General features: G+C 43.4%; 1 protein-coding gene across 1 annotated transcript in view; it reads left to right on the top strand.

The window, feature by feature from the left end:
* The window catches only part of CREM (cAMP responsive element modulator), an 823,729-nt gene that overhangs the window by 127,178 nt on the left and 668,667 nt on the right, over positions 1-27,884 (top strand). Inside the window, exon 2 of the mRNA XM_069211219.1 lies at positions 15,297-15,359. The gene's annotated coding sequence lies outside the window, so the exon portion shown is untranslated. The remainder of the gene's footprint in view (positions 1-15,296; positions 15,360-27,884) is intronic.

Below are 27,884 nucleotides of genomic sequence, written 5' to 3'. Positions count from 1 at the left end.
CTTCGAGCCAGTGCCCCGCATGCTGAAGCTGCGTGGCTAGATAGTACCACTCAAGGTTAGGCACCTCTAATGCCTCCCCATCTCCCAGGTCCACCTGAGTGTGGCAAGTCCCACCCGCTTTCTCCCTGATGCCCATAAAAGCTTGATGACTAGTTTGTCAATCTCCCAAAATTCCTTTCTAGGGAGATCATAAAGTGGCCCCTGAAATATATACAGGCAACAGGGGACCACTATAATTTTTAGTAATGCCACTTTGCCAATTTATGAAAGATGAAGCACTGTGTATCAGGGGTGAGCCTTATACCCAGATATTTGATGTTATTCACCACGCTTGGGATATCCATATGTGGAAGAGTAGCAAAAGGCCTACTCATCAGACCACACACGGGGAACAACTTTGATTTAGTCTTATTGACTGTAAGGCCAGATAAGTCAGCAAATTTGGACAAAAGTGCCAGCAGTATCGTTATCGAGTGTTCAGGTTGTCGTAGATACAGCAGAGCATCATCAGCGTAAAATTAGATCACATGTGTCCGGTCACTGACTTGTATGGCCCAACCTCGCAGGGCCTCACGTAATCGACAGGCCAGCAGTTCTATTGCCAAGGCGAAGAGCAGGGAGACAAATTGGAGAGCAAATTGCCTGGAAACCGTGCTGCCCACCCTCACGTTAGCCGTGGGACCCGCATGTAGTAGCTGCACTCAGCAGAAAATATTTTTCCCAGTCCCATTCTGTGCATGACCTTCAAAAAATACTTCTAGGGTAAAAAAATTAAAGGCCTAGGCCAAGGTGCAGGGGTCCTCCTCGTCTCTAAGGGCATGCCCCACCAGTGCCAGTCTCCGCAGGTTACACGCTGCGTTTCTGCATGGGATAAACACACACTCGTCCTCGTGTATGGGAACAGGAAGATGGGATAGGAGCTGTTCCGCCAGGAGTTTACTCAGTATTTTAAAATCAGTGTTTAGCATGGAAGAGGGGTGATATGATGAGATCTCTTCCCTGTCTTTATCCGACTTCGAAAGCATAACTATCACTGCCGCCCGCATGGAGTCCTGGACCGTGCCCTAGTTTAAGACCACCATATACACTCTAGGAGCTTATCTGCCAGGAGATCAGCTCTACACTGGTAATATTCTATGGGGAGGCCGTTGCTGCCTGGGGCCTTAGCAGTTTTTAGCAATGGTATGGCTGCCACTGTCTCTTCTTTGGAGATAGGTGCCCTCAATTCCTCTCTCACCACCCCAGGCAGGGATTGGAGCTCTAGCCCCACCCAGCCCACTCGCAGCAGGTGCGCCTGGGGTTCTACTTCTCATGCTTCCAAGTAAGTTGCAAAGGCTTCTGTTATACCTTGTTGTGTAAAAACTTTCTCCCCCACTCCATTCCGATTTGCCACCATCGGGGGATCGGTTCTCGGCCAGGAGGAGATGTGAGAATATCCTGCTTACCTTGTCATCTTCTGCATGAAGCCACTGTTGATAATTAGTGCACACACATTTTTCTAACCGGTCCCAGGTCCCCCATCTACACTTTGTCCACTCTCGATGTCTGTGGCTCATCTACGATCGCGTGCTCTAGAGTGCTATGCTGGTGCTCCAGCATGTTCAGGGATGTTGATAATTGCTGTTGCACTCCGTAGGTCGTTTTTTAAGCAGTCGCCCATCAACACCACTTTTGATGCATCCCACTCCACACCCCTCGACAAATGTGCTTCCCCAATTTTCCCTAAGGTAATTGTCCATGGTGGTCTGGACCATTTCCGCAAATCCAGGGTCTGCGAGGGCCTCAGGACACGTGCCACAGGGGGATCCATGGTGCCTCCCTAGAGAACCTGAGTTTTACCAGTAAAGGGGAGTGGCTGGAATTATATCGGGCCAGATAAGTGGCCTCTTCCACACACTGATGTATAGGGCAAGTAGTCAAGCAATAATGTAGGCGGCTATGTGTACCAACTACTGGTAGATAACAGGAATACTAAGCAACTAGGGCCCCAATGTATGTTCACAACCTCCAAGCCCCACAGCCCTATCCCTCCCTCAATAAACACAATTTAACTTGCAAAGAAATAATCCACTGGGTGAGCCTTGCACCTCACAAGGTGGTGAGGCCCAAGGCACTCAAAACTCATACTGGGATCTTAGCCCACTAGAGAACCCCTCCAGCCAGGTTCTGGAAAGTTTTGCATTAGAACCCCCTCATATTGAAACATATTGTGTTCAACAATAGGATTGAGTAGAAAGTGCCTCTTGATGATAAGTCCGGGCAGGCATATAAAACTGTAACAAACAGGCACAGGTAACCCCCGGACATTATATATTGTGCAGTTCAAAGTCTGCCAAGGCATCACCTTTTATGCCTATCCAGAAACACCAACAAAGGATGTCATTATTGGATTCGCCGTCCTCACGACATCTGGGGGCATGGATCAGCCCGTGTCATTACTACGGTAGCCTTCCTTGTTTCAGTGAGTCTGGAGTGACTCGACTGTGTCAGTTACACTTCAGTTCGAGTTCCGACTGAAAGGATTTGAGCATATTCCTTTGGCTTATCATGGCCTGTCTCAACATTTGGACCCATACCCTTTTCATCAGAGACTGTTTACTCAGAACACAAATAGCACCACTTTGTTCGGCACATGGTACATCTTTTACCAGACTTGTTGCAGTTACAATTTTGCTGGAATCGTGATTACTATTTGTTTCTTCAAAGTAGAAACATCTACATTTACAAATTCAAATATACTTGCGTCACGAAGAATAAAATCTCTTCAACCTCCACACAGTGTTTGGACTTTGACTTCTCGTTCCACTTTGGACCTGATTCTCTGAATACTTTCTGTGTGCCCTGGTATTCTTAAACTTGTACAGTTGGAGTCTGCCAGTGTTTCATCCGGGCACACCACCACTCTCTCAGTCCGTTGACTAGTAGCACTTTGAGTCGTGTCTGCAGATTTCCTCCATAGTCTTGAGCTTTGGTGGACGTGTCCAGAGTCCTTCGTGCCGGGGATGCTCTGCTGCCGACAAAATGTGTCCCCCAGTGTATCAACCCGCTCGTGTGCTGCCTCCGGGGTCAAGAAAAACAATGCTCGGTCCTCATAGTGTATGTGTGGTTTGGCTGGAAAGATGAGGCTGTATAGTAGATTCTTGCCACAGAGATGCTTTTTAACAGTTACGTAGTCTTTGCGAGGGGCTGGACTTTACATTTAAAGTCTGGAAAGATCATGATGCCATTATTGTAGTATTTGGGTGCCCCATTGATGCAAACATGATGCAGGATTGTGTCCCGATCTTGGTAATTGAACAAACAAGCGATAATGGGTCGTTGGGGTACCCCTGGTTTAGGCAGAGGTGCCAATGCGAGATGCGCTCGCTCTAGTGTGAAAACCTTAGACAGGCATTTGGGCTGAAGTGTCATCGTTATCCAGTCCTCCAAAATAATTCAGTGGACTGACCTTCTCCCTGCTCGGGGAACCCAAGAGACCCTCACTGTCCTCCACTGGATCGTCCAATGTGTGTACTAGTGACTGCAGATTAGCGTCCATTTTTTTCAAAGTGCCGACCTCCTGTTGGAGCTCCGAGACCATCCCCTCTGTTTCTGTGACTCTCTCCAACACCTTTCGTAGGTCTGAGAGCAGGAGGCCCACCTAAATCGCCACAGAGTCAATTTTGGTCAACGTTTGGTCCCTGATCCTGTGGTATAATTTGACAAGGGGCCTTCAGATATCTGTACTGTAGCTTCACAACACTGCACGGCCAGACCCAAATTCAGCTGCAGCACCCCTCACGCCTGCAGGCTCTCATCACTGTCACAAGCTGACATCCCCCTCATCCTGTGGCACAGCACCATCACCAGCCTGAAGAGTCTTTCGTGCCCAGGCCCATGATGGGCCCTACGGGAGGACCCAGGGCCCACTCCAGCACTCCCACACTGAGCGGCAACCAAGCAATCACACGTGATCCAGTACAGGATTATTTACAGCCCAGTGGGCGCCGGGGCACCTCCTTCATGCGCCACGCCAACTCCTGTGCACAGTGGCCGTCGCTCTCGAAAGGCCCCAGGCGATCTTTCCCGGTAATACGAGACAGGCCAGGGGCGCGCTTCCCTCAGGCCTGCACCACTGTAATGCCTGCGGAACAGACTCTGCGCTGGCCGCCATGTCTCTCCCCACACAGCCTCCAGTACAGCCTGGGCCCCATTTCGCGTCCCCATTGACCTGGCCAGCAATTGGGAGCGGTATCCTCGGGGGCCGTATCTGTTGGAACTCCCCCTGCAGGCTCATCACCATCTGCAGGCCTCGCCTCCCGACTTCCAGCTCCACTCGTGGGCAAACTGGGTCCAACTCTTACTGCAACCCCTCGTAGGTTGTCACGGGTGCCAGAAATACTCAGTGTGGGGCAACCTAGGGGGCTGCGGGATACAGGATATGGACGGATAAAATTGTTCCTGGTGGGAGCTCTGCCTAATGTGGCTAGGCAGCTCTCTTGCTCAGCTGGAAGTCCAAGTTAATCCCAGTGTTATCCTGTTGAAGAAATAGACTTTTCTGTAATGAAAAACGACTTTGGGAGCTTTCACTACCAGATCATGTAAAACTTAAAAGTACAAGTTGTGCCTTTTAAATAAATTGCCCCCTTCCCTCTGAGGCAGGGCCTGTTTGAGGGGTAACTTAGATGTTTAAAAAGGGAAGGTTTGGGTCTGAAAAAAAATAGTATGCTAGGCCGACATGGCAGGGCAACACTGCCCACACAGGCTCTGCTGTGACAGACCTGATACATGGGTAAGGGTCTATTTAAGTAGGTGGCCCAATCAGTGTTGCAGGCCCACTAGTATAATTTCAATTACAGGACCTGGGTGCACATAGTACCCCTTTAATAGGGGGTTATAAGTGAATTAAATATTATAATTGGGGATACGCCAAGATTACCATGTTTAGAGGAGAGGGCACAAGTACTGTTTAGCAGTGGTAAATTGCACAAAAAGTTGAGGCAGAAAGTTGAGGGGAATACCACCTGTAGGCTGTCAGGTCTAACAACTTTCCACAGCCTACATTCTTGGATGGCTTGCTGTCTCAGAACGTCGCCTTCCACTATACTCCTAAAACCCTGTATGAAAAAAACTGAACTTGACTTCATTCCACATTATTCCTTTAGGCTTGATTCCTCTTCTTTTTTTCTTCACTGATCCTCTTTTTACCTTCCGTCCTCCACATGCTTTCTATTTCTGAGTATAGCCTCCTCTCAGTCTCATGCCTGTCTGCCTTATTCTCTCTTATTGTAATTCTGCAAGAGGTTGACACCCCATTTCATAGCTCCCAACCTCTCCTGCTTTAAAACCCTATCCCTGCAACCTAACATTACATGCTTTCCCTCAGTCTATCTATCTCACCAACTATTCACCTGAAACCACATAACCCCCATTTATGATCACACCAAACTGGTATTAATATACCCTATCACAAAGTGACTGGAGTAAGTGCATGCAATGTTTTTTCATAAGAGCACATGACTAAATACAATAACCAACATTTAACTTCTGGATTAACCACCAACCTTGGGTTCCAGGGTACTGTGCTACTTGCTGTAAAGTGCTTTAATGCCTCATCAGAGGTAGTAAGTGCAATTACAATATATAGATACATTTTGAACCTTAATGCCTTACAAAAACTACTGAAAAGAATTCCACCATATCACAAAAAGTACATTTTCTGGATCAAGATCTAGCTTTCTACCAAATTTGGTGTAATTCCGTTCAGCAGGGGTTAGGTCATGCCTGCAACAGCTCATGCACTCTTGCTTGTGAGACATATTCTGTACAGTACAGGAACAAGTATGGTTACAAATATATTTTATTATTTTATTTTCCTCCCTTTCTTTTCCACATGGAAACTTTTTACATATAAGAATTCCTCTATCAGACCTTCCTGAACTGCGAGGTATTTAAAATACAATTTTACACTTCTTCAGCATCGGTTTGTGCCACTTGACCTAAAAACTAAAATTTAATGTGAAAGGTTTTAGGAATGTTTGTGACTAACCACAGAGTTAGACGTTTGTGGGCTTTTCACTACATTTCCACAGACCTTCGATTGCCTGCACCTAGAAATTAAAATTTGTATTAACCCTGGCATGCTGGATAGAGTAGGGGAAAATCACACCATCTTAGTTAAATTTGTATGATTGTAGTGTGATTTAAGGCCAAAAATGTATTAAATTCTGTTTTTTGTAAACCAGTATTTATTCTCATATGCTGCTGACTTTGTCACCCATGCTTACTACAGCAGACCTGCCAGTTGGAGATATCACAGTAGCCCAGTCTCAGCTCCTACATGTGACATTCTGCTACACAGACAAGGGCACTATGATCCCATGTGCGTGACTACGCACGCTCAGCAAGCTTCTCCATGCAAACAAGCCAGTTTCAGCAATCAGAAGTAAAATCCATTATGTTGATGTGTGAAGCCAATATATTATTGATACTTAAATGCACGCCCACAAACGCATTAACTATAAACCCCACCATCGATAGAAAGACCTTCGACGCCGGTGTCTATTCAGATGGAGGCGTCCCGAAGTCAGATGGCGTTGATGGGTGGAGATCGAGTGTCCACGGCGCCGATGGATCCATCACTGGCGTCGGAGGGGTCCGTAGATCGTGTGGTGACGCCTTCTCGGTGCTGTTCTCCGACGTCGGTCCACTCTTTGTCGACGCTGGGGCTGGAGGCGAAATTGCAGTCCCGGAGGAAGGCCCTCAGATTGTTGGAGGAGAGAGAATACCAACACAGCTCCTGGAGGAAGGGGAGATTGTGGAGCCCCTGAGTGACTTTCAGGGGTTGGACACTGCCAGTGGGCTGGATACTTCCCCGGAGTGGGATTTGGTCTCACCAGCGGAATATACTGAGGAGGCAGCCTCGTTTCATTCTGTCATCAGGAAGGCTGCTGATTTCCTAGAACTCCCACTTCCAATGGCACAGGTCAAGACTAATATCCTGACGGAGGTGCTTCATCCTGCCACGGCTATTGTGGATCCGTTGTTACCTTTTAATGAAGCTCTTATGGATCCCATAGTGGAGGTTTGGAAAAAGCCTGTTTCTTCGTCAGCGGTGAACAGGACAGTGGCCAGACGGTATAGGTCAGTGCCTGGGGACCCCTAATTCCTTTCCAAACATCCGTCTCCTGAGAGTCTGGTTGTGCAGGCGTCCTGTTCGTCGCGGTCTGCTACTGGCTCCTTCCCTGGTGTGCCATCTGACAGGGAGTTCAAACGCATGGAGCAGTCATCCAAGAAGGTTTTCTCCTCATGCAGCATGGCACTAAAATCAGCTAATGCTACATGTATCCTGGGCAGATACATTGATGCAAAAATGGATGCAGCTAAAGCAGCATTGCCAGACATGCCCCAAGACTTGCAAGTACTCCTCACGGATGCCCAGTCAGCGGCGGCGCAGGTCATACAATCGGGACTGGACACCACAGACTCGGTTCATAGAGCCATGGGAACCTCCATCGCCACCAGACGTCATGTTTGGTTGTGCATGTCTGGGTTTTCATCGGATGTCCAAGCCACTCTCTTAGACTTGCCCTTTGATGGCGCTAAATTATTTGGCACTAAAGCTGACTGCATTGGAGCGCTTTAAGGAGGTTAGGGCAACAGCGAAATCCTTGGGCCTGCAGGCTGTTTCGACCCCTTTTAGGTCCTTTAGACGGCTTAGAGTATTTGGACGAGGGGCGTCCTTTCGTGGGAGATCGCAGCAGGCAGGCCAACAGCCTTCGAGCCTCCCTTATAGATCTTTTAGGGGGCGGGGTAGACTCCGCACTAGAGGGGCCACCCAACAGCTGCACCCTTCCTCTTCCTCAGGGGGAATGCAACAGGGAAAGCAACCCTAGTCCTCTAACCATTGCGTCCCATGTGTCTCCGGTAGGGGGAAGGTTGTCTCTTTTTCTTCCCATATGGGATTCGATAACATCCGATTCCTGGGTCATCAGTGTGGTAAGGAAAGGCTATGCCCTTCCCTTTGGGGAGATTCCTCCTCCCTTCCCTCCCCGTCATTCCTTTTGTTCAGAAGATCATCTTCTGTTGTTAGAACAGGAGGTTCTATCCCTATTGTCAGAGGGTGCAGTGGAGTTGGTTCCCGAGCAGGGGAGGGGTCAGGGATGTTATTCAAGGTATTTTCTGATCCCCAAAAAGGATGGTCGCTTGAGGCCTATCCTGGACTTGAGGATTTTGAATTGGTTCCCCAAACAGGAGAAATTCAAGATGTTGACTCTAGCACAGGTACTTAAGGCGTTGAACAAGGAAGATTGGATGGTGTCTGTAGACTTGCAGGATGCTTATTTCCATATTCCCATTCTCAAGTCACACAGGAAGTATCTCCGTTTAGTCACAACACTACCAGTTTGCGGTCCTTCCTTTGGGTCTTACTTTCGAGTCTTCACGAAGGTGAAGGCGGTGGTTGCAGCAGACCTCAGGAGGAAGGGAATAGCAGTATTCCCTTACCTGGACGATTGGTTGATCAAAGCCAAGTCTCCGGAGCTTGTGCTGCATCATCTGCAGATGACAACATGTAGGAAGTTGGCTCTGTATGCACTATTTCAAAGTAAGAAATAGCATGCACAGAGTCCAAGGGTTCCCCTTAGAGGTAAGATAGTGGCAAAGAGAGATCATTCTAATGCTCTATTTTGTGGTAGTGTGGTCGAGCAGTAGGCTTATCAGAGGGTAGTGTTAAGCATTTGTTGTACACCCACAGGCAATAAATGAGGAACACACACTCAAAGACAATTCCAGGCCAATAGGTTTTTATATAGAAAAATATATTTTCTTAGTTTATTTTAAGAACCACTGGTTCAAGATTTACAATCAATACTTCAAATGAAAGGTACTTCACGTAGGTATCATAGGAACTTTGAATCAGCAAAATAGCATGTACAAAAATGGCAATAAGCTATTTTAAAACTAGACAGTGCAAATTTCAACAGTTCCTGGGGGAGGTAAGTATTTGTTAGTATTGCAGGTAAGTAAACCACCTACAGGGTTGAAAGTTGGGTCCAAAGTAGCCCACCGTTGGGGGTTCAGGGCAACCCCAAAGTTACCACACCAGCAGCTCAGGGCCGGTCAGGTGCAGAGGTCAAAGTGGTGCTCAAAACGCATAGACTTCAATGGAAAAGGGGGTGCCCCGGTTCCAGTCTGCCAGCAGGTAAGTACCCGTGACTTCGGAGGGCAGACCCAGGGGGGTTTTGTAGGGCACTGGGGGGGACACAAGTCAGCAGAAAAAGTACACCCTCAGCTGCACGGGGGCGGCCAGGTGCAGAGTGCAAACAGGCGTTGGGTTCGCAATTAGTTTCAATGGGAGACCCAGGGGTCTCTTCAGCGAAGCAGGCAGGCAGCCACCACCTGGGCAAGGGAGAAGGCCACCTGGGGGTCGCTCCTGCACTGGAGGTCGGATCCTTCAGGTCCTGGGGGCTGCGGGTGCAGTGTCTTTACCAGGCGTCGGGTTCTTGGAAGCAGGCAGTCGCGGTCAGGGGGAGCCTCTGGATTCCCTCTGCAGGCGTCGCTGGGGGGGGGCTGAGGGGGGTCAACTCTGGCTACTCACAGGGTCGCAGTTGCCGGGGAGTCCTCCCTGTAGTGTGTTTCTCCGCAGGTCAAGCCGGGGGCGTCGGGTGCAGAGTGGAAAGTCTCACGCTTCTGGCGTGAAACGTGTTGTCTTTAAAAGTTGCTTCTTTATTACAAAGTTGCAGTCTTTGTGGAACAGGGCTGCTGTCCTCCGGAGTTCTTGGTCCTTTTAGATGCAGGGTAGTCCTGCAGGCTTCAGTGGTCGTGGGCCCTGGGGGACGCGTCACTGTTGCAGTTTTTCTTGAAGTGGGGAGACAGGCCTGTAGGGCTGGGGCCAAAGCAGTTGGTGTCTCCTTCTTCTCTGCAGGAATCTATCTTCCTAGGTTCTGGGGGCCCCTAAATACTCAATTTAGGGGTGTGTTTAGGTCTGGGGGGTTAGTAGCCAATGGCTACTAGCCCTGAGGGTGGCTACACCCTCTTTGTGCCTCCTCCCTGAGGGGAGGGGGGCACATCCCTAATCCTATTGGGGGAATCCTCCATCTGCAAGATGGAGGATTTCTAAAAGTCAGTCACCTCAGCTCAGGACACAATAGGGGTTGTCCTGACTGGCCAGTGACTCCTCCTTGTTTTTCTCATTATCTACTCTGGCCTTGCCGCCAAAAGGGCTGCCCTGGCCGGAGGGGGCGGGCATCTCCACTAGCTGAGATGCCCTGTGGCGCTGTAACAAAGGGGTGAGCCTTTGAGGCTCACCGCCAGGTGTTACAGTTCCTGCAAGGGGAGGTGAGAAGCACCTCCACCCAGTACAGGCTTTGTTACTAGCCACAGAGTGACAAAGGCACTCTCCCCATGTGGCCAGCAACATGTCTGGTGTGTGGCAGGCTGGTAAAACTAGTCAGCCCACACTGGAAGTCGGGTATGTTTTCAGGGGGCGTCTCTAAGTGTGCATTTATTGTGCTGAGAAGTTTGATACCAAACTTCCCAGTTTTCAGTGTAGCCATTATGGTGCTCTGGAGTTTGTGTATGACAGACTCCCAGACCATATACTCTTATGGCTACCCTGCACTTACAATGTCTAAGGTTTTGCTTAGACACTGTAGGGGCATAGTGCTCATGCACCTATGCCCTCACCTATGGTATAGTGCACCCTGCCTTAGGGCTGTAAGGCCTGCTAGAAGGGTGACTTATCTATACCATGGGCAGTGTGAGGTTGGCATGGCACCCTGAGGGGAGTGCCATGTCGACTTAGTCATTTTCTCCCCACCAGCACACACAAGCTGGCAAGAAGTGTGTCTGTGCTGAGTGAGGGTTCTCCAGGGTGGCATAAGACATGCTGCAGCCCTTAGAGACCTTCCCTGGCATCATGGCCCTTGGTACCAGGGGTAGCAGTTACAAGAGACTTACCTGGGTGCCAAGGTGTGCCAATTGTGAAAACAAAGGTACAGGTTTAGGGAAAGAACACTGGTGCTGGGGCCTGGTTAGCAGGCCTCAGCACACTTTCAAATCATAACTTGGCATCAGCGAATGCAAAAAGTCAGAGGGTAACCATGCCAAGGAGGCATTTCCTTACACAACCCAGTTGTTGTTCAGTCTGGGCTTTTCAATAAACGTGCCCAAGTCTCACCAGGAGCCCTCTTAACGCCTCCTGTTCATAGCGGCAGTACTGGACACGACATTGAATTGGGCTTTTCCTCCGCCACAGCGGAAACAGGAGATTCAGGCATTGATTCCAATGTTTCAAGAAGGAGCTGTTGTTCCGGTCCTCAAGGTCCTTCGTTTGCTTGGTCTGTTCGCTTCTTGCATTCTGTTGGTCACTCATGCACGCTGGCACATGAGGGCTCTTCAGTGGTGCCTCCGAAGGCAGTGGTCTCAACACAAAGGGGATCTTAATTCGATAAGGATCTCTAGAGACACTGCAGTGGATCTTCAATGGTGGGCTGCGGTCGGCAACCTGTGTCAAGGAAAGCCATTTTCGTTGCCGCCTCCAGTGACCACAGTGATAACGGATGCCTCCACTTTGGGGTGGGGAGCTCACCTGGGGGAACCTGGAAATCAAAGGTCGTTGGTCTCCAGTGGAGCAGGTGTTTCATATCAACCTGCTGGAATTGCGGGCGATACGTTTGGCTCTCAAGGCCTTCCTCCCTTCCATTCGCGGTCAGTCGGTACAAGTCTTGACGGACAATATGACCGCAATGTGGTACATCAACAAGCAGGGAGGAGTGGGGTCGTATCTTCTCTGCAGAGAGGCTCTGCGGCTCTGGTCCTGGGCAGAGGACCATCGGATTTGCTTATTAGCAAACCATCTGGCCGGGGTTCAAAACATGCGTGCGGACAGTCTCAGTCGGCTACTGTCGGCCGATCACGAGTGGCGTTTTCATCCAGAGCTGGTACTTTTCATCTTCCAGAGCTGGGGGTTTCCCCAGGTATACCTGTTTGCCACTCGGGAGAACTCGCACTGCCCATTAATCTGCAGCCTTCAGTATCCAGTGCAGGAAGCGTTGGGGGACGCGTTTCAGAAGTCTTGGAACGGCCACTTGCTTTACGCGTTTCCCCCCATACCCTTGATTCCTCAAGTTCTGAGGAAGATTCGCCATGACCGGGCCCAAGTCATATTAAAGGCTCCGGATTGGCCAAGAAGGGTGCGGTACACGGACCTTCTCCAACTCTCACTGTGCCCTCCGCTCCGTCTCCCTTTGATGGCAGACCTCCTCTCGCAGTCGCAGGGGCGGGTTCTACACCCACACCTCCAGAGCCTGCACCTTCATGCCTAGAGATTGAACGGGGCAACCTGAGTTCTTTTTCTCTCCCACCGAATGTGGTGGACGTTATTTTATCGGCCCGGCGACACTCCACCAAATCTGTCTACGCGAGCAGATGGGCTAGATTCGTTGACTGGTGTGGAGAGGCAAATTAATCCCTTAAGTGCCCATTTGTCGGACATATTGATGTTTGCATTGTCCTTGGCACAGCAAGGCTGCGGGGTTGCTACTGTCAAAGGCTATCTTTCAGCCCTCTCAGCCTTCTTATGTCTTCCTGATCAACCCTCTTTGTTCAAATCCCCTTTAGTGTTGAGGTTTTTGAAGGGGCTTACCAATAGGTTTCCTCCCACTCCGTTTCTCATGCCCCAGCGGGATTTAAATCTGGTCTTAACCTTTTTGATGGGCTCTCCTTTTGAGCCGCTTCATTCTTGCCCTTTAAGATTTTTAGTACGTGTGTTTCTTACGGCCATCACGTCTGCTAGGCATGTAAGGGAGCTTCAAGCTCTTTCTGTTCACCCTCCTTTTACAACCTTTCATAAGGACAAAGTGGTACTGAAGACCAGGGCAGCTTTCCTCCCCAAGGTAGTGACTCCATTTCATTTGGGACAGTCTATCACTCTCTCGACCTTGTATCCTCCTCCACATCCATCTAAGAAGGAGGAGAGGCTCCATCGACTGGACCCAAGAAGAGCTCTCAGCTTTTACATTGACAGAACGAGAGAGTTCCGCTTGGATGACCAACTCTTTGTCGGATACGTGGGGAAGAGGAAGGAGAAGGCCGTCCACAAATGAATGCTATCCAGGTGGGTCGTTCTTTGTATTAAGATATGCTATTCATTGGCGAAGAAAGATCCTCCTGATGGGATAAGAGCCCATTCCACCAGGGCTAAGTTGGCCACATCGGCCCTGGCTAGAGGTGCTCCAGTGGCAGACATTTGTAAGGCCGCGACTTGGGCGTCCCTCCACACCTTTGTAAAGCATTATTGCTTGGACTCGGAGGTGAGGAGGAATGGCTATTTTGCAAGGTCTGTGCTGCAGGATTTCTTGGTGTGACCAGTCAGACACCCTCCTCCGAGGCGGTACTGCTTTGGGACTCTATTCATTAGGTGAGGAATCCACGGGTAGCTGTATCCATCAGAAGAGCAAGTTACTTACCTTCGGTAACGCTTTTTCTGGTGAATACACTAGCTACCTGTGGATTCCTCATGGTCCCTCCCGCCTCCCTGTAGTCTGTCTGGTCATACCGAGATTTACTTGGGTGTGTACATGTATAGTTGATTATTTCTGTATTATGAGGATATACATTTATTTATATATATATAATAAAATATATATATATATATATATATATATATATATATATATATATATATATATATTTGTATATATGGTTCTATTTGTATGTGTTGGTATACATTCATAATTGTGTAGAATTTTTACGAATATGTGTTGATACTGTTACCATTATTGGCTTTTACCTTTTCTATAAAAGTTTTCTTGAATATAGATATTAAGTGTATGGAATGTTAATATTCACCTATTCGTCTCAAAGGCACGTCAAAAATGGCATAAACTGACGTCAGCACGCCGGCGAGGGCCTCTTATTGCCACGATGACGTCATACGGAGCCACGTGGAGTTGGGCAATTGTGACGTCCTCGCCGACGTGCAGAGCTGGAAAGAAGTTTCCGTTGAATGATGCGCATGGGGAGAATTCATTAGGTGAGGAATCCACAGGTAGCTAGTGTATCCACAAGAAAAAGCGTTACCGAAGGTAAGTAACTTGCTGTTTTAGTTCAAAGTTCTAAGTATTGCTATGCCAAGTACCTTACATTTAATGTACTTACCTGCAATCTGAATCTTGTGGTTCTAAAAATAAATTAACAAAATACTATTTTCCTATATAAAAACCTATTGGCCTGGAGTTAAGTCATTGAGTGTGTGTTTTCCCTTATTGCTTGTGTGTGTACAACAAATGCTTAACACTACCCGCATTAGTATTATCTATTATTGACTCTGTCATGCCTCTTGGGGAACCTCTGGACTCTGTGCACACTGTATCTCATTTTGATATAGTATATACAGAGCCAGCTTCCTACAAGTTGTATTGATCATGTTAATTGATCATTATTAACCATATTGTGTCTTTTAAGAAGAATTTGCTACATGCTTGCTACAGCTGGGAGGCACTTAGTAATTCTTGAATAACACTGACTAGATTATTTAAATCTCTCAAGCCACTGATATTGTTCAGGCAATTCAGCCCAATTAGATTCTAAGTCTCAGTCATGTGTAGCTTATATTTTTTCTAAGAAATGTCTAATCACTGCAGCTTTTGGTAACTTTTTGAGGACTCCCTCAGGGTCTGGATGTTCAGATAATAGTGATAATAATTAAGTTGCCTGTGCGCAGTCTGAAAACTAATGCACTGTGGCATGGTCACATTTAATATTTATTTAGTCCATTAGAAAGTATCAGTCATGGAGGTTTGGGATTTTTGGATTGGACCAAAATGACATGTGGGAGAACTTAACTACCTGATTTCTAGTCGTTCAGACTGCATTCTTTGCAATTAATGCAGTGAAAATAATGTGTGAAAAGAATGCTCATCAGATTCATTTTTATTAGGCAGGTGACTTGTATTGCAGATTCCCCGCTATGCTCCTCACGATCTAATGTAATTATCTTCATAGATTCTGATGTCCTTTTGAATAATACTAAAACAGTGTTGCTCCACTATCGTTGTGATAAAATAAGGTTTATTTGATTTTAACTGCCCCCTCCTTTTCCTTCCCTTATAATTTCTTTTTATGGTTGTGAAAACTTGAATACGTAACACCGTTGACCACAGCATAGCATGCTCTCTTGTTCTTTTGAGAATATTATATACAAACTGATGTTTCCTTGACAATCTTCACCGAAATGTTTGTCTGTTTTGGAGACATGTCTGCATACTGTGTTCAACCAAATTGACCGACCAACCTTTCCCTCTTTTTGCACTCAGGGCTAGAAACCTCAATCAGAAAAGAACAGAAGCTGGAGTATGATGTTGCCACCATGAACGAAGGTCACATTTTGTCTTATTTTTTTTGTCTTATTTTCTGATGCGAAATACCTAATTGTGTTGGAGGCTATATTTTGTAGCAGTTTATTGCACTATTGATTGAGTTAATTGAAAGGTTCTTTGTAAAAGATAACAGCTTTTCTGTTTTTGTTTAAAATTCCGTTTTACCAAAATTATGCAACCCTACAGCGGCTTGAGAGGGCAATGCAAATCTCAGGCAATGATGATAAACAAACATTTGATAAACCACATAAATCAATCTTTCATTGGCCAATTTGCTTTCAAATGGTGGGCAAAATAAAACTTTGTATGTGCAAGTATTTGTTTTAGTCCTGATTAGCATTCAAAGAGAGCTTGGGAAGTAATGTTTCGCTTATTTCCGAAGCTGTAGATGACCAACTCAATGTCTTAAGATGCAGTGGAGAGCATTTCTGGCAAGTTGCCTTTTGACTCATAGTGATATTTGTCAGTGTTCGCTCTGTGTGTATTTTCCTTGGGTTTTAAACTTGTACGTGGTGAGCCCTTGTCTGATTTTTTCCATTGGTTTTCGAAGCTATTAGCTTTATCGTTACTGTGCTGAGGTTAGTTTACTAGCATGCTAATCACTTAAAACACTTGACAAATACATCAGATATCGAGAGGTTGTCTGTTAATCAACTGATCCCCGATACCAGAAGGATTTGTGCTTGATGTGGAGTACTTTACCCATATTGATTCTCACCTCTATTTAGGCGTTATTTGTATGTGATGTTTTCCAGTTTGTTCAGGTTAACCTTTAAGTGCTAGAATGTTTGTACGCTTCAAGGTGCAAACCTCGAGGTTTAACCAGGCACATTATACATATTTTTTCTACATGCCCAAGAATTTCCTTTTATGGATTATAATGTGTATATCTGTTTACACGAAGATGATTTTAGAGCAAATGTAAGCGTTTTTATCATTAGATCTTCATAAAACTGATCGCTGTTAGAATATTCTGATTGGTCCTATGGGATCCGATGGCACACTTAAAATCAATTGTGCAATTAAAAATATGTTTAAAAATGAAAAAAAAGTTTTGTCTCTTTTTTGCAGAACCTTAATCAGAAGCTGCTCAGAAATGTAGGTGTTCTTAAAACATCAGTGAGGGTTCCAGAAAACTCAGACTATTCACAGAATGTCTTATTTTATTTTTCTGCTTACGACGCCTTTTCTGTTCTTCTGACCCCATGACACAGGCGATTGTAAAAACTCTAGGGCACTTCTTAATTTGTGTCTGTAGTGGCAGGTGTTGGCTAGTGGCACTGATTTTTGTGAGTGGAATCTTAGTTTTTGTTGAAAAACTTTGACTGAGAGCAAGCGATAATAAGCAGAATGGGGAAGAAAAGTAAGAGAAATATAGGAAAATGGTGAGAAAAAAGTAAAGCAGAGGGTACGAGAACCCACAAGAGTAACAGCAGACAGAAAGAGTGATGAATGGGAGGAATGAGTTGAAATCAAGACTAGATTGCCTTGATATTCAGCAACCATGGCATTTGGTGACACTCAACAGTGTAATCCTAAGAAAGACATTGAGTGCCGTGAAGGTAGGGATCTTCAAGCAAAGTTTATCCTTAAGCGAGATGGGCTCATGCAGCCCTACTGCTTCGTCTGAGATGAGGAAAGGGGAGAAGCCAGCACCTCATGGAATGGTAACCTCTAAATGTGCTTTGATCAAGTCCCCAGAGTTTCCATAGCAGTAACAGCTAAGAATTCTGACCCCTCCTGGACTGATGAAGAGCTGAAGATGTTTAGTGGTGGAAATGGAGAAGAAGAATAAAACCGATGGTTGATGTGAAAACCAAATCTTCTTCTCTGGTGTTAAAGTTGAGGTAATTAATTTGTCTAGCCCTTTTATTAGATATGTTGATGCACACAAGATAGCAAAATTGAATAGGCGGCTCACAAATATTCATGATCAGGATACATTGTTTTCTTTTTTATAAAACTTGACCTGTTCTAAAGTACACTTGGTTTAAAACACCTGCAAAATACGATTATACACAAAAGAATAAAAAGAGGAAATTGTGCTTTATTGCAAACCACTTACCACACTAATCTAAAATTGCCCCTTTTTGAATATTTAAAAGCCTAAGCCTGGTTTATTATCTCATCATGCCAAGCAACGAATCTGGAACACATTAAGGCTTTTCTGCTCTATCATGAAAATTCTGAACACATTTCTGTTCTTTATTGCTACTTTTAAATACGATCACAAAACATAGGTGATATAATTCCAGCAACTAAAAATGCAGCATCCTATCACTTCTATTTTTTCAAAGACAGCCCAGCCGCCTCAGCCTTCAATGGAGATGCTGACCCCTCATCAGACGGCACAGTCTTAGATTCAACCACAGAAGAGAGATGCGAGTCCTCCTGATAAAGGTCTCTGTGCTCTAGAGCTGAGGCTTCTTTGTGACATTCTCTCATGACATTGAGTGACAGGAAACTTGTTGCAGATGTTATAGTGACTGCCTGACCTCCCCCATCCCACAGATGGAAAGAAGACACAGATGTGTTGACGCAGACCCACAAGAGACTAGATAGTGGATTTCACACACTAGGTCGATGAACCAAACCAAATCTGTTTTTGAGAAAATGTAATTTGAAATACATCATAAACATCGCATATAACATATCATGAGCAATTCAACTCAGTAACAACACCAGTTTATTAAGAAGTTAATGATTTATTTCCCTATATTAACAACGCTAAAGTCACAAAAATAATTCTCAAACGCAAATGATACATATAGAGAAGCAACAAAGGCTGATTCGAACGCCGGATATATCTATGTTTAACTAACGCAAAAATACAAATTATCTCAATGATTATAACACAAAACCATAGCAAAAGAATCTGAACAAGAGAAATTGAATACATCTGAATGATAAGACAGAAAATATCAACGACAATTCATGAGCATGTGAGTAACACCTCACTAACCACTAATTAGCATTAACACGTTGGGCTTCATGTAAAGGTTTTAGTAACTCAAATTTAGAAAAACAACTAGCTATGGAGCTATCAAATATAAACAGCAATAAATAAACAATTGCAGCTGGTACCTGAAAAACAAAAGACAAATAATTCACAACTCATAATTTTTTTACCAAATCACTATGGTAGTCAGCAACAACGTCTACTTCGTCAGTGGGACCGCAACATCAGACGCCAACATCAGGATAGGAACAAGGGTAGGGGTAATGGTTTAGAAAATTGGACTATAAAATACACTATAACATCTATGTATAGATTCAATATTGAACAGACATAAACTAATAAAGTGCCAGAATGTCATTAGACTATCTGGAAACATGAAATGTCAAAGTGACAGATCATAAAGTTATAGAATCTGTAGGACTCAGGATACACAAAAATCCAAAAGGGGAATGAACCCACAAACAATGGTGACTGAACATTAAATTAAACTTGTTAAATGAAAGTGATTGGATAAAGTATGAGGTGAGAAAGTTATGATCAATCAGAACATTAATATATATATCAAAATTATACAATTAGTTCACTCCAAGCTCTTCTATTTGCTGTTATTCCATTGATGAAAACTAAACTAATGCATTTGTATCATATACTTCCTCTTCCTCAGCTTCATCTCTGGATCCATTGTTTGCACTCCACCGGAATATGAAGCCACAGAAAAACGATTACAAAATATGTTACCACACCATTTCTTTTCCCTCGAGGAACGGCATACAAGTTAGAAACATATCTTCAAACAATGAAGTCAGACTACGGAACACACTAGAAACATTTTATACAGCTTACATTACCTTGCCTCTGCCTTTACTTCAGTCCAACAGAGGCCACTAAATACACATTTAATTCTGACATTTATCTGACATAATTTCATCAGCTTATGTTAGCATGAAGAACAAAATATAGGCTTAACACTTGATGGTGGCCATTCATTAAGTCACATTTGTTGTCAACACAGTATTATCATTAGAATAATTAACATATTAATCTGTAAGTATAATTACGTAAAGACTAAACAAATTATCGAGAAAATCTCAGCTTTCACAATCCCTCCTGTGATGACTATATATGTCATCACACAAAAACCCAAAATAGATGTATTTATTTCATTTCATAATTCAGAATCTTGATTCTTTCACCTTTTTTATAAATTTTCTTACTCCTTGAATTTCTCCCATAAAATCTTTCCAGTTGAAATTCTACCCTCCTCTGTTTCTTTTCAAATAGTTTTCTTTAATTATTTTAAATATTTTATGTATTCACCAAAATCCAATTAGACAAAACACAATAATTGAAATCCATTTGACTAATTTAAATATAATACCTTCTCTCAAGTTGCCAGGCAAATTTCCCACTGAAGCAATTCATTTGCCAGCATTTTTCCCAAATGATATATTCAGTTAGTTCTGTTTTATCTTATGTGAAATTGTCAGTCAAACCTCTAACTAATTTACTATTGTCCGGTATGTATGAACAACAGTGACGTTGACCAAGTAATTTGCAAACTCCGCCCTCTTTTGGTAAAAGAATGTCTAATGTGAGGTGGTTCTGAAGAGCCATAGCTATTGTAGCAGCAATTTCAGTATCTAAGAGGAGTTCCAAAGGTTAATGTAGGTTCAAAGAAACCCCTTACTAGAACTATGTCCTTTTCCTTTGCAATTCTACTTAAATATCTAATTATAGGTACAAAAGAAAATACTACCTCATCATTAGAAAAGAAATATTGAATATATTACTGGTTATAGAACTGTGTTAGCAAAAGACTACAACTTATACCATAAGTAAGCGGTAAACTATGATACGCAATTCCCTCCTCAACAGAGGCTGGAATCTGCGTACAGACATGACAGTCTTTCGCATCCATTACATCAACATACTCACGCAATAAGCTATAGAAAACATTAGAAGAAAGTTCTTTCTCTTTGTGTAAGTATTTATCATCTATTTTTAACCTTTCTATTGCTGGAACAGTAGTAGTAGACTCTAAAGGACTAACAGTTGTGAGTGTTTCTATGGTATGGTTGGCTCCATTTGTCTAAAAAGTAAACACAATCACAATCAATAACAAACATGCTATTGCACAAACAATTGCCAAACCAATACCTGTACATATACAGCGACTACTTGTGGTGTGTTGATTACTAAAGTGTCCCATGGTCTGTAAAGAATCAAAAAGTAGAAGTATACAAAATTTGCCTTTTTAGATCAAATCAAAACAAAAGACAAAAAATTTCAATTTTCATTCTTCAGTCTTCAATCCTTCCTAATGTTTGTGTTTTTTTTTCTTTCTTTTCAACAGTTCATTCACACTATCAGGATTCTTCTTGTCAAAATTCGGTAAAAATGTGTCAAATCAGTTTACCAGCTTGTCAAGTCAGGTTATCAAAGTCTCTATTCGTACGACTTTATCAAAGTCTTTTCATTCAATTTCTCGAAATCCAGTATGAGTTGTTCTTCTCCTTTTCTCTTCATGTACCAAATATAAACTCGGAATGTCTCTGTCAAAACCAAAATTCAAAACCTCTTCTTGTCATTCATTTGTAGTTACATATGCCCATTCTGGACCAGAATATTTTCGGTTTGCAACTCTTTCTTTTTACCCTTTGACTACTACCAGCTTCCTCTTCACTGAGATCTTCTCCTTCGTTTAACTCATTTTCTTCTTGAATTGGTAGAACTACATTTATCTTCCCTGCTTCTGAGCTTTTCTCTGGCCAGTTGTCACCTTTCATAGGTCGTCTTGTTAATACTCTTTTCAGAATTCAACTCAAACTCTTCTCTTTTGACGTTCCCGGAACTGGTTCAGGAGGAGTCAAACTCTCTAGGCTTGGATCTGTCTCAACTGCCTTTCCATTGGGGTCAGTCACTTGTTCAGTCTGGTTCATCAGACCACCTGCTTCTGGGGACACCCTTCTCTCGACCAGTACTTTCTCTTGTTCTCAGTGAACCGGTTCTTTTATCACTTAGTTCGTGGATGATTCCCCCTCTTCTTCCAGGATACTCTCCACTTCGTCTGATACAGAAGTGGTGGGTAAATCATTTGGAACGTTTCCAGATAAAATCTCCAGTTCTTCTCTTTCTCTCTCTTGCCCTTGAATACGTTTAGGTGCAGGTAATCTCAACAGCTCTTCTTCTTGCTCTGTTGGATTGTTCACTTTCCTAGTGTGGCTTGCATGTATCCAGTTCGCAAGTCCTGCACACTTCATGGCTGTAGTTGTGATTAATATTACCTGGTGGGGTCCTTTCCACCTTGGCTCCAGGTGCAACTTCCTCACGTGCTTACGAATGACGACCCAATCACCAGCCTTCATGTTGTGTCCTTGGCCTTGAGGTTTTTGAAGTATGGGTGCTTCCACCTGATGAGAAAAAAAGATCGAACCACATCAGCTAGGCCTTTGCAGGAGTCTAACACCATGTCATCTGTAATATTTATATGAGCATTCGCAGGTACTGCTCGTAGTCTCATAGCTCTACCCATGAGGATTTCACAGGGTGACAATCCTGTTGTCTTGTCAGGAGTACTTCTCATTGACATTAAAACTGACGGCAAAGCATCTGGCAATTTTAAGTTTGTGGATGCACACATGTTTGCCAGTCTGGACTTTAGAGTTCCATTCATCTGCTCTTAGAGTCCTGAAGCTTTTGGGCGGTAACTACAATGGAGTTTCTGCTCAATGTTTAAAGCTGAACATAGCAACTTTATCACTTCATTGTTGAAGTGACTCCCTCTAACTGATTCCAAAGTTACCGGGAAACCGAAACATGGAATTAACTCCCTCAGCAGTAATTTTGCTACTGTGAGAGTATAATTTCTTATTGTATGGTAACCCTCAATCCAGTGACTGAAAATGCACACAGTCACCAACACATAATTCAAACCAGCACATGCAGGCATCTCAATGAAATCCATTTACCTTCTGCTAAGTGGTCCTCCTGCAATGCCAATATGCCCCATATTTACTAGTGTCCCTTTGCCAACATTAATTTGTTGACAAATGATGCATCTATGGCAAACTGCTTTGGCAACTTGTCTAAACTTTGGATTAAACTAGTGCTGCTTAAAACTTCAAACCATTACATCTCTCCTTATATGTGCTTGACCATGATAGTATCTAGCCATTTGAGTCAGTAGACTATTTGGGAGAACTACCTTCCCTTCTGCTGTTACCCAGACATCAACCTCCCTCTGGACACATTTACATTTGATCCAATCTTTGCGCTCTCCTTCAAAAACATTGTCTCGTAGAGCCTTCAGCTCTTCCAAAGTATCAATCATTTGCATAGTGAAATTTGTATACACTTCATCATTTTCAGGTAAAAATTCCCAAATTCCTTTGAAAGATATGCCATTCTGGGCACAAAACTTCACAACCTGATCTGCATAATGCATTTCCTAAGGACACATAATCTTGTGATCTCTGTGCACTGCATTTTACTGCAGCAATTTTCCCTGGCTTTTGAATAGCTTGTAACAACTCATTAATTTTCTCACCATTTCTTACTGGTGAACGAGAAGAAGTTAGGAAACCTCTCTGTGACTATATCTAGCCAAAGTCATTCACAATGCTGAATCCATATTGACTATCGGTGTAGATTGTCTCTTTCATCTGACATGGAAATTGGCATGCTCTGGTAAGACCTACCAATTCTGCTACCTGTGCAGAAAACACTTCTCGAAGCCATGAAGCTTCCAGTATGCCAGTGATAGAACATACTGCATATCCCGCTCTCAAAGTGCCCACATTATCTCTCAAGCAGGAAACATCAACAAACATAATTTAATCATTGTCTTCCAGGCAGGGGTCTCTAATCTCTGCTCTGGGTTTTGTGCATAACTCTGTAATTTCCAAACAAACATGTTCAGTATCATCCAATTTATCTGAATCAACATTTTCAGTCTGAAGTAAAGTTGCTGGGTTAAGCACTGTACATCTCTTTATCGTCACATTTGGAGATCCCAAGATTGCAGTTTTATATCTGGTCAGTCTAGAACTGGTCAGATACTGTGTCTTTGAATGAGTCAACAGGATTTCTATTAAATGGAGAGGCATCACAGTTCGAGGGTAGCCCATAACAATATTCTCACTTTGAGCAATGCTCTGCTCTACTGCTGCAACGGATCGCAAGCATTCTGGTAAGGCTACTGCAACCGGATCCAAAGTAGCTGCAAAATATGCTACTGGACGATTGACACCACCATGTGTCTGGGTCAAAACAGACAAAGAACATTCATCACCTTCATGACAAACAGAAAACTCTTACTGTAATCAGGCATACCCAGAGCTGGAGCTTGACACAAACTTTCCACATCAGTGAACGCTTTCATACAAGGTGCATCCATTATTATAGGATCGGAAATATCTTTGAGTCAGTCTCTGTAAAGGCTTTTAACGGACTGAAAAATTCGGAATCCACTGGTGACAATAACCAACCATTCCCAAAAACATCCTCCCATCTTTTTGTGTACTTTGTACTTTCATCTGCAAAATTGTCACAACTCTCTGTAGAGATATGTGTGTTTTGACCACTGACTCCGTGTCGCACTTTTCACTTGGCTTAGCTGTCCACCGGCACATTAGCGGTCACAAGTTACAGACCCTATTTTGGATTCAGCTTAACCTTAGCTTCACCGCCACATTAAAGGTGCAAGTATTTTTCCGTGTAAAACGTGTTATGCAACTTGTTTTCTCATTCATATTTTTATTCTGCGTGTTCTTTCCCACCAAGGTCTAGGACATAACATGGAGGAGTCAGGCAGCAAGATAAGGATGTACTAGAATGTTTATGGTACGGCAGGAATGGTTTAGTTTTGGGAGGGACACCTTGGGACCTTGGCCATTTCCAGTGTGTTTCTTTCAAAACTGACCTGAAGTAGCCAGCATTTTTTAACACTTTTCATAGAGCTGGATGGGTTTTCTAGAAATCTCCTTCCTGGCTTGTTTAGGGTTTATAAGAGACCCAAGTCAACGGTGGGGGATTCAGAGACCTCAGTCAGGATGGAGATGTTGAATGCCTGATATTTCTCGTGAGGGTAGATCTCTCTTTCTCATTGCAGTCGAGCCAAGGTCAACGACTTGCTGGCAGGAGAAAGATGAAGGAGCAACTGTGCTCCATGGTGATGAATTTTTACTAATTATTTGCTTTGCATTGTGAATGTGTGTGTGTGTGTGTATGTGTGTGTATGTATATGTGTATATGTGTATATATATATATATATATATATAAATATATATACCCAAATATAGGTATTTATATCTTCGCATGTATATAGTTGCTGTTTATAGATTGAATGTTCTTTGTACATGTTCTCACTTTATTGTTGCGCACATTTTAAAGCTGCACTTTCAGTTGTACTGACCTAACTTCACGAGCCTTGCAAAGTGATTTAATAAATGTCTTCTTTAGACAGTGAAGCGCATTCCAGAGATTCTTTTTAACTCTTTTCAGTGTGTGTACTTTGGCTCGGTCAGCAGTAAAGCAAAACTCTCTCTATCTCTCTCTCTCTCTCTCTTGAAGTTCTCCTAGTTCCTTTCTCAATACGATGACCCAAATATTTCACCTCCCTCTGACAATACTGCAATTTAGTAGGGGACACTTCATGACCATTGTTTCCCAGGAAATTCAATAATGCTATTGTATCAGATTTACACCCATCCTTTGTCTTCGATGCGATTAATAGATCCTCAGTGTATTGCACCAATGTCGATTGGGAAGGCATTACCAATGACTCTAGATTCTTTTTCAGGATCTGGTTGAAAATAGATGGTGACTCTGACAACCCCTGTGGAATTCTACACCAACATTAGACTTTACTCAAGAATTTAAAACAAAAGGGATATCTACTGTCCTCATGAACAGGCACAGAGAAAAAACGCTTGACTCAGGTCTAACACAGTAAACCATTCATCATCACATGGAATCTGAAACATAATCACAGCTGGATTTGGTACAGTTGGACAACACTTTAACACAATGTCGTTTATTTTCTTCAGATCCTATACAATACATATTTTCCCACGTGGTTTTCTCAAACCCATTATTGGTGAATTACATTGAATACTCAACACCTCTCTCAAAATTCCTTTCTCCACAAACTGTTCTTTCAAAGGTCTGACACCCTTGATCGCTTCAGTTGTCATCGGATATTGTGGAGTCTGAGGGAAAATTACTTTCGGCTTCCCTGACTGGTTCTACTCCTTTGATCAACCCAATATCCTTTCATGAAAGATCCCAAACTTTTGACTTAACAGTCTTCTGCAAATCAACCGGAAGATCTTTTATTTCAAAACTGGAAAGAAACTAATCAAAGGTGCTTCTTCTACCTCTGGCTCATTGGAACTAATCAAAGGAAATTCCCCAGACATCGGCTCATTATTAACAGTAAGTGTTGGGTCTTCATCATCACTGTTTGTCTGAATCTCAATTCCCTCATCTGTTCAAGTAATTAAACATCTTGTTTTACACAACATATCTCTACCCAAGAGTGACACTGGACTTGAGTCACAAACCACAAACATATGCAAACCCTTAAAATTGCCAATCTTAACAATAACTAGTTCCAAGTGCCACACACGTGTGAAGTTCGCCGACTTCCCTACTCACATACCTCAGAACGCCAACTCTCTTTTTAACGTTGTTTCTTCTTCTGAAGTACGTCAACTCCTTAAAACCTGCAAACAACTCAATCAACTGCAAATTAGGTAAAGCTGATAAGGTATGTTCCATCCACCTAGGGAACCTCCAAATGCCACGGAAAGTCACTTTAGGCATTTAGCAACTCATTTTATCAATTTTGAACAACATTTAAAAAATAATAATCAAAACACACCAACTAATTTTCACAATTTATGATGCAAGCAATGACATCATCAAAAAGAGACGTAATCCCTCCTAATTTTTGAGTTTTTATTTCTTTTCAATAGTTCATTCACACTATCAAGATTCTTCCTGTCAAAATTTGGTAAAAATGTGTCAAATCAGTTTAGCAGCTTGCCAAGTCAGGTTATCAAAGTCTCTTTAGGTACGACTTTATGAAAGTCTTGTCATTCAATTTCCATACTAGGATTTGTCAACTGTTTGTTTGCAACTCCCACAATCTGAACACTTTTTCCTGAGAAGGGTGAATCTCACTGTTGAGCGTGTAGCTCCAATATCAACCAGAAATAAAACTTCGTGACCATGCACCTTTCCCTTAACATAAGGACCTTTCTGATCTACTTCCAGTGATGCAGCTATCACATACTCCTCCTCATCTGAACTATCCAACAGCCATACATCGTTTATTTTATTCTCACTATGTAAAGAAAATTGAATGTACTTTATGGTCACACTGGTTTAATTTCTGATTTGTGACCACCTGAAAAAGCATCACCTGTTGCACATAGGGCTCTGCGGAACTTGCAATTGTCTAGGCATTTTAATTTGTTGTGCAGGCACCATCTGCACTTGTGGCTGTATCTGCTGGGTTTGAGGCATTTGTACCTGTTGTACCTGCGGTTGTACATTTTGCACATGCTGCATTGGTTGGAAACCCTGGAGACCTGGAAACCCTGCATCACATTTACATCATTCTGGAAATTTTGAATTTGACCTCTCATTATTTGTCCTCTAATGCTCTGAAAAGTATTGATACCATTTGTCTGCTGAACGACCCCCCCCTGATTTAACATTGGGCACTGCCGTTTCCAAAGGCCCATTGCCTCGCAAGCGTGTCAAGGTAGCATTCTTATTCCCTGCTGCTCTCCTTGTATCATCACAGAATTCAAATCCACACTTTGATTAACAACTGGAATTGTCATTCCACCACATCCTCTACCTCTGCCTTGATTCTGAAACATACCATTTGTCTGCGGCTGCTGCTGCTGAAAATTTCCTTGAATCACTGTCTGTGCAGCTTTATTTTGCATCACCATCGCTTTCTCATTCAACTTTCTTGGTTTTCAATTCAATCCCATCACTACAGTATTTTGCATACTGTAACACCTCATCAATCGGTTTTGCTTGCCAACAAATCAAATGACTTAATCATTTAGCTAATCTCTGGTCTCAATCCTTCAACAAACCTGAACACAAAATGAATCGTGTCTTTCGGCTCAATTGTTTCTGTACCATCTTTAATGGTACACATGAATCAATTCTTTCCCTTCCTGAGCTGTCCTATCTATGCGTTGCCTATCAATGATTTTCGGCGAAATTCTTGTCTTCAGGAACTCAGTGACCTTATATTAATATTTCATTACTTCAGGGGATGGTCACCTGTTTTCTGATCTCTTTGCGGTTCGCTTGTAGGCCAGTCTACACTTCTTTTACACTCAGTCCACAAATCTGCTGGAACAACAATCTCAGAGAGACTAATCAAGTCCACCCACAGGCATTTTGCAAGTTTCACAAACCTATCTGTCTGCTGATACCATTCCACTGGTTTCTCTCTCAGCCTGGGGGTAATCATTTGTAAAAGACAAAATATCACTTCTGCTCCAAGGTACATGTACAAAATTCCCTCCCAGAGTCTC

Source organism: Pleurodeles waltl, chromosome 10, assembly GCF_031143425.1.
Source record: "Pleurodeles waltl isolate 20211129_DDA chromosome 10, aPleWal1.hap1.20221129, whole genome shotgun sequence".
Lineage (NCBI taxonomy): Eukaryota > Metazoa > Chordata > Amphibia > Caudata > Salamandridae > Pleurodeles > Pleurodeles waltl.
Note: the sequence above shows the minus strand (reverse complement) of the source record. Positions and strands in the feature narration are given on the sequence as shown.